This window comes from Myotis brandtii, unplaced genomic scaffold (assembly GCF_000412655.1).
Source record: "Myotis brandtii unplaced genomic scaffold, ASM41265v1 scaffold540, whole genome shotgun sequence".
NCBI classification, from domain to species: Eukaryota; Metazoa; Chordata; class Mammalia; order Chiroptera; family Vespertilionidae; genus Myotis; species Myotis brandtii.
This window is the reverse complement of record NW_005369990.1, coordinates 3,235,314-3,243,556: the sequence shown is the minus strand read 5'-3', so window position 1 is coordinate 3,243,556 and position 8,243 is coordinate 3,235,314. Positions and strand designations below refer to the sequence as shown.

At 39.4% G+C, this 8,243-nt stretch overlaps 1 long non-coding RNA gene across 1 annotated transcript in view; it reads right to left on the bottom strand.

Annotated features, from left to right (window-relative positions):
* Positions 1 to 7,442: 7,442 nt before the first annotated feature.
* LOC102254921 overlaps positions 7,443 to 8,243 on the bottom strand; it is a 47,373-nt gene continuing 46,572 nt past the window's right edge. The window contains exon 3 of the long non-coding RNA XR_001364389.1: positions 7,443 to 7,508. This is a non-coding gene — a long non-coding RNA (uncharacterized LOC102254921). The remainder of the gene's footprint in view (positions 7,509 to 8,243) is intronic.

The window sequence follows — 8,243 nt, the reverse complement described above, 5'->3', positions numbered from 1 at the left end:
GAGGGCCCAGGCTGGGCTTAGGGACCCCCCCCCCCGAGTGCACAAATTTTCGTGCACTGGGCCTCTAGTGTTATAATAAACTGAGATGTTTCTCAATGTTACCCAGTGTAAAGCTTTGATGATTCTAATCAGAATACTAGAACCTCAAAGTCAATGAAGGACTTTCCATCCTCTTAGCCAAAAATCGAAGTGGCATAGTGTGTCCTAAGGCAGGGGTCCTCAAACTACGGCCCGCGGGCCACATGCAAATACAAATATTGTATTTGTTCCCGTTTTGTTTTGTTTTTTTACTTCAAAATAAGATATGTGCAGTGTGCATAGGAATTTGTTCATAGTTTTTTTTGAAACTATAGTCCAGCCCTCCAACGGTCTGAGGGACAGTGAACTGGCCCCCTGTTTAAAAAGTTTGAGGACCTCTGTCCTAAGGAGACAAGTCTTGGTTTACCTTCTCCATCCAAATAAATGGAAGGAAAATGTAGGAACAGAAACAGAGCCATACATAAGAATTTTAATCATACTGTACCCACAAAAGGACCCAATCTGACTAATGACTTAAAAACTCTCTTTGGCCCAGCCACTAGTTTACTTATCTGTCTCCTGGTAGGTGCTTATTCTTGCATATCCAAAACCCAGCATGGTGCTTAAACATGGAAGATACTAAACAAATATTTTTTACATTAAAAAAAAGGGTTAACCTGAAATGGATATTCCCATAAATATTTACTTTACAGTAATGATTCTCAACATGTGTTCCCTAGAAGAGTAGCATAAGCATACCTTGAGAACTTGTGGAAAAGGCAAATTATGGGGCCCCACTCCCAGAGTTTCTGATTCAATAGGTCTGGGGGTGGGGGTCCAGTAATCTGAACTTTAACAAACCCTCCAGATGATTGTGATGCAAGCTAAGGTTAGAGAAAGACTTTTGTAGAAGTTAGTCTAATGAGCTAATGAACTGAGTTTCCTGAACTAGCCAGATGAGACCAGGATGACCCCACCAAATTGTCCCTTCTGAATTGCTTCCTAATGGCATCTATGGTCCTACTGGGGGGCAGCCAGGAGCTTCCAGTTTGCTGACTTTCAGAAGGCCTATTAAGAGGTGTTTTCCCTGGTGAATTCAACACAAATCAGGACCTGACCCAGAAATCTGATGTTTGTCAACCCTGTATTACTGCAGGGAATACCTGCAGGCATTAGCTTGCATTGAAATTACAGAGACAATCATCCGAGGAAATGATTGGTTAACCAGAATGGCAATTTTAAAATGTATAATAAAAAGTATAATTATCATAAGGACCCTAATAATAATAATCATTGTATTTCCTTTCTATAGCCAGACCAACCTGGAAAAGTCATGAAGCTTCTTCAAAAGCAGACAATCAAACCCGAGAGAGTTAACTGAATACTAGTATTTAATCTAACAAGCTCAAATAACAACAAAAAGGTTAATATTTATTGGTTATTTTCTAGATGTCAATCACTGTGATAATTTATATATATCTTGCAATATATCTTGCATTTAATTCTCATAATAGCCTATAAAATTGGGTATAATATTATCCCCATTTTTGCAGATTAGAAAACTGAGGGTTAGGGAAGTTAAATAGTCTGGCCAAGATTACCCTGCTAGAAAAAAAAAGTGTTATCCTGAAATGGATATTCACATAAACGTTTACTTTTGCCAGAAAATAATGTAAATGCCAGAAACCTCAGTCTGTGTTACAACAGAGCAGAGCAGTGCTAGTAATTACTGCACTAAGCTGCCCGCTTAAGACTAACAAAGCCTTCCCCAACTCAGGGTGACTGCCAATGGGGTCATAATATTTGCAGTCCATTTGCTAAGAATTTTTCATTAGAGAACAAAGCTAAAATAAGCTCTGCCACTGGCCACCTACATAATTCCCCTCCCTCCCTGCCACGCCTTGATGTTTCTGTTACCTGACCAATATCTCTTAAACATGGGGGCCAATTTCTTTAACTGTAAATACATCCAAATGTGAATACATTTACTCAGGGACTTCAGCTGGAAAATTGTTATGACTCTTTCGGAAGACTGTATATCTTTGCTCTAATTTACTGTTTATCTTACTATTTTTCTCTTAGAGAATAACTTTTTTGCCATGTTTCTTATTTCACAGAAGAACCCCCTCTCAGTATTTCTCAATTACCAGTAATAGTCAAAATCAATTGGGCACATTTCTCTAGAGACCATGGGTAACATATACAGAATTTCGACCTTTATTTTTCAACCTTTCTTGTCCCAACCCCCTTAAAATCATAAAGAGAGAGGGAGGGAGAGAAGTTAAAACCAATGACCCTCCATGTTTTAGGCACAATTTCATACTATTTTATCTAACCCCTATAGGAACCCTTTTAAGGTAGGTATTATTATCTGTTTTACAAATGGGGAAAGTAAGGTTCAGAGGAGACAGATTCCTTGAGTAATTTGAATCAAAGTCTGCTTGTCACCAAAGCCTGGATTTGTCTCTCTGCTCCCTACTTTGTAGCCTCACTGTGAAGGTGCAGGGGTTTTCTAAGGGTTGTTAGGAGATCAACTGGGGAGCAAAGGGACAAATAACCATTCCTCTCCCCCATAATTCTATATAATAAAGAGCTAATATGCAAATGGCTCTCACGCCCTCACGCCCTTGCACCTTCGTGCCCTCACACCCTGGTGCCAGGGCCAGGGGAACCTGAGGCTGTGCCGGAGGACCTGAGGCTGCACCCCCGACCCCAGTGGGTCTTGACAGAAGACCTGAGGCTGCACCCCCTGCCCTGTGAGGCTTGACGGGGGTGGGGCTGGCCGGGTCTGGGTCTCGCGCGATTTTGAGGTGCATGTGGGTGGGCGGGGACTTGACTCTGGGTTCTGTGGCACTCCTCAGACTCTGACAGGAGGGAGATTTTCATATACATTTTACTAATTTTCTTTCATCTCTGACACTTCTATTATAGAGAAAGGGCAAATAGAAATATTAAAATATTTCCTCTAATTAATTCCCTTTTAATGTGCATGAATTTCATGCACTGGGCCACTAGTATTCTTATAATCTCTTCCACTGTGATGATGTCTTTCTGCCTACCAAATATTTTAATAGATTACGGCCTCTGTGGCTTTTAAATGCATAGGCAGGTAGGTAGCTAAGTAGGACAGCCATCAGCATCCTTGATTTGCAGGTCAGAGAATAACTTTTTTTGCCATGTTTCTTATTTCACAGAAGAACCCCCTCTCAGTATTTCTCAATTACCAGTAATAGTCAAAATCAATTGGGCACATTTCTCTAGAGACCATGGGTAGCATATACAGAATTTCGACCTTTATTTTTCAACCCTTCTTGTCCCAACTCCCTTAAAATCATAACGAGAGAGAGAAGTTAAAACCAATGACCCTCCATGTTTTAGGCACAATTTCACACTATTTTATCTAACCCTTACAGGAACCAAAACTCAGAAATATTATCTATCTTATCTAGAGTCACCTATCTCTGAAAGGTTGGGATAGGAGCTCTACCTAAATCTTCTAATCCCTGAGTTAATGCTTTGACCACTACACCATGTTTCAGGACACAGAACTGTTCTGGTTCCCAACATAACAGGGGGGATGATTCATGGAAGAACCCAACATAGGTTTTGAAGTAACAAGACCATGACTGTGGCATCAAATCACCCCTCCCTCCAAGTTTCTGAAAAATTTGTGCTGTTTTCCTGAATCTCACAGTATGAAAAGAAAACCCATTAACTGGTTGCCCCCTGAAATACATATTTTTAAGGTAGGAGACATAATAAGAAAAAAATTATTTCTATTTTCCTAATTTCTAGCACTTTCCCGCAAGCAGGGCCAACAGTAAGGGAACCTGGTACCAACTTCTAGCCCTGTCTTTAACAATGCCCTACTTCTTCTTGCCTTTTCCCTTTAAAAAGTCCATGCTCAGAATTGCAATCATAGATGCCTCTAATTTCAATGGTAGATACCTCTTGGTTAAGAGGTTATTTTGTCTCTAGGTAGTGGGGAGCATTTTGGTTTCTTTTTTAACTTTGGCATTTATTCAGGCTCCCAGGAACTAGTTAGTGACCAGCAAATCCAGTAAAAACAGAAACCGTTACCTAATAAAACACCAAGAGACTTTCCAGGCCTCAGGGAAAATAACACCCCTGCCCTTTCTAATTTGAAAACCACATTCCAATTGCAAAATGGAATCATTTTTGTTTTCAAAGTGATGCTAATTTATTAGCCATGGTGCAAACGTTGACTGTGGTCATGGGACTTCAAAAGGAAGTCAGCAGTCCAGAAAGCTTGAGGGGGAAAGGGAAATCAATCAAGAGGTGAACAGACTTTGGTAGCTTTCTCCAGACCAGACTGACTACACTAAGCAATTCATTCACTCATTCAGTTTTCTCTTCATTCATTAATTCTTTTATTAGTGACTTCCTAGATTACAGCAACTTCCGAGGACATATAAGCGTACATATATGATTAATATAGAATGTATGTTTTTTCCAAAGAAATCACAGTTGGGTGAGGGATAGAGTGTAAACAGAACACTGAAGAAAGTTTGATACCTATTAGGAGGGCAGTGGGAAATGACAGAAAAGCATTGCCATGATGAAAGATATCAGAGAAGGCATGAGGAAGCACATGAAACTTCTAAAATTTTATCATCTTCAAGGATGACTAACACAAATTACTGAAATAAAACCTCAGACCTTCCAAGAAATAATTAAAGGTGTGTCTCTTAGAGAAAATCTCTATGTGGGATGAGAAAACTTCACAAGGGTCCCAAATCTTCTTCTGGGTATTTTTCCCTCTTTGGGAACCTCCCATGCTATCTCCTTGAAGGCTTGTTTAAGTAAATATCTGTATGCTCAGGGTTCTTGCTTCTATTCAAAAGAAATAGACTCTGGTAGAAAAGGAATTTACTGGGGAGTTATTAGGGCCCCATTTCATTGATACAAGTTTGAAAGAGCAGACCTGGAAAACTGAGAGCAACCAGAAGAGCTACACAGCATCAGGCCACAGAAACAGAGCAGTGGTTGACCAGGAAGAACCTGGTCTTAACTCTGTGCCTCAGAGAGCTAAAGTGACTTGCTAAGACCACAGCATCAAAGTACCCTGGAGCCCCCAGAGCTAGAAATGACATCTGAGCACTTCTTTTGGTCCCTGATATGGACATAATAACATTGACCATTTTTCTGACGGTCAATATCCCCTTGCCTATTTGTATCCTTTCTTTCTTAACTTGATCTTAAATTTAAAAAAAAATGCAATTAAATGCACATAACATAAAATTTACCATCTTAACTAATTTTAAAGTGTGCAGTTCAGTGTAGTAAGTCCATTCACATTGTTGTACCATCACCATCACCACCAACTATCTCCAGAATGCTGCATCTTGCAAAACTGAAACTCTGTACCCATTAAACAACAACTTCCCCATGAAATAATAACTTCCCTTCTCACATCCCCTCTGTCAGCCACACTATTTGCATTCTTACCTTCCTTTTGTGGAGACCCTCAAGTGATATGGTCCTAAAGGAAATGGTTGACTCCCACCACAGATCTTCCTCTCCTTGCCCAGATTAGCCAGAAGGGGACAGGTGACTTAAATTCAGCCAATTCAGTGCGCTCTCCCAGGAGTTTGTGCCTTTAAAGACATGTAAAAATATGGAGCTGGTTGGAGACATAGTCATGGAAGCTGCAGGGACACATGGCTTGTGTCATATCACACAACTTATTAAGTAGTAGAAGTAGGGCATCAACTCAGGTGATCTGAAATCAGATACAACCAAGCTATTGAAATAGAGAGCTATATTACAGCCATGTATTAAACAGAAAATTTGTGAGTTCCTTTGCATATTAGACCATAGAAATACCAAAAAAATACATAGGCAATATTTATGCCTTTAAGATACTCTGTTAAGTAAGGACAGAAACTAGCAATTACAGCGCAATTTGATGGGCATTTCTATAAATTTTAATAGGAATCTACAGAAAGAAAAACCTAATTTGGCCTGAAACATGGGAAAGGATCCTCAAAGGACTTAGTACTTGAGCCAAGTCTTAAAGGTTGGTGATAAGTATGCATTGCAGGCAAAACCTGGAGAACCAAGAATATGCAAAAGCACTGAGGCAGGAGAGGCTCAAAGTTCCACAAACTACCAAAAAGGTCAGAAATTGCTAGACCATAAGGTGAGGAATGACATCTGGCCAAAAAGGACTCAGTACAAGTGGTTAGGACATAGATGGAAAAGGAGAAAGGGCCTCTTATGCCATGCAAAGAAATCTTTTTTGAAAATCCTCCATGACTATGCTTATGAGTAAGAAAGTCCTTGGATCCTCTGAAATATCCTACCAAAACCATATTAAAATATTGTTGGTGGATATTTTTCTTAAGGAGATCATAAACTTATAACCCCTTTTCACTGTGGTATGTAGAACCTGAGGCATGGGGTAAAGACTTATTCCCATTTTCAATATTTCTGTATCCTACCCAAAACGTACTCTTTCCATTGGGTAATTTACAAGGAAATCGCCACATTAGCAAAACTGTCATTGCTAGTACTTCCACTGAGGTGGAGGAAGAGCAGAGTATCATGAAGATGGAGGATGGGGGTCAGGGAACTGTGAAATACAACGAGACTGATTTCTCCCTCAGAAATAGCATCAAACTGATTGCCAAAACAATGAGCTCATCCTGAATGTTACAGCAGTGAGTGCCAGGTAAATAAACTGTCTATTAGACTTTACCATGCAATAAGTGCTTCTATCCTTCTATCTCCTCCTTTCTTGGGTAATACCTAGGGTCACAGTGCATATCAACTTTGGGAACATTAGTCCCATTAACCTGGAAGGAACAGGAAATGTGTGAGTGACATGCACAGAGAGTGATTAACTAGAAAAGGAGAATTGGTAAACACATTTCTTAACTCCATCTATGCTGGTGGGGTGGTAGTACATCTGTCTTCCCTTTCTAGTTTTATTTTTATTTTATTTCATTTTTATGTCTTAAGGCAGGAAACATTGGATGTAAATTTTCTTATCTCTCCCCATTGACATCACAAACCTTAGTTAGAGAACGTTATTGAAAATGGTATACTTTATTAACCTTAATTAAACTATATAAATTTAACAAATCAATTAGCAAAGAAGTAGTAAGCATCCTGATCAGTGCAGAGATTGTGGAGCTGTCTCTCAGCTTAAAATCTAGTGGGGACAGATCTTTCATGACTATGGAAGGTACACACAAATGTGCTCGACAGGAAAAGATTACATAATTTGACATTTAAGATTTCAGCCAATTGAGTCAGTAAGTTTGAATTCTAGTTCTGCAATTGAACAATTCCGTAACCCTGAGAAATTACATAAGCCCCCCTGGGCCTCAGTTTTCTTACCTGTGAAATGGAAATAGTAAAACTGGCTCTAGCTTTTGTGTTTTGTTCTTGTTTGTTTTGTGGATTAAGAGACACACCATATGTGATTTAATACATAATATGATGCTTCTGGTTGGTGGATATAGCTAAAAAAAAAGACGACAGATTTAAGAATAGTTGGGTCATTTGTTCTGAATAGTGGTGTAGAAAAATCTTAACCAAGGAGTCAGTATTTGACCTGAACCTTGCAGGATGAAGACAATTACACAGAAGAATAGAGTGAGAAGGGAGGAGAGCAATAAAGCCTAGGAAAATGCATAGAGGAAATGCATGCCAAAATGTGGAAAACAGAAGCTAGTTCAGGGTAAACAATACCAAAAAATACTCTGGGGGAAGAGGAAGATCATGAAGGGACACTGGACAACTAGATTCAACTAAGGTCACAGACAACTTTCATGCTTATTTAATAGAGCATAATTGAATGAATGAATGAATGAATGAATGAATTTATTGATTCTATAGCCAACAATACAACATTGAAGTCATTATTCAAAAACAACTTTTACGCCCTGCCTGTGTAGTTCAGTGGTTGAGCGTCAACCTATGAACCAGGAGGTCATGATTCGATTTCCAGTCAGGGCACATGCCTGGGTTGCAGGCACCATCCTCTGTGGGGGGTGTGCAGGAGGCAGCCAATGAATGATTCTCTCTCATCATTGATGCTTCTACCTCTCCCTTCCTTTCTGAAATCAATAAAAAATAAAAAAATTAAACTTTTAGGAAGATCACGCTGGTAGCATCAAGTAACATCAAAAGACACCCCAAAATGTGTGCCTGGATATTCAATCCTATCTAATAAAAGAGAAAGATGCAAATTGACC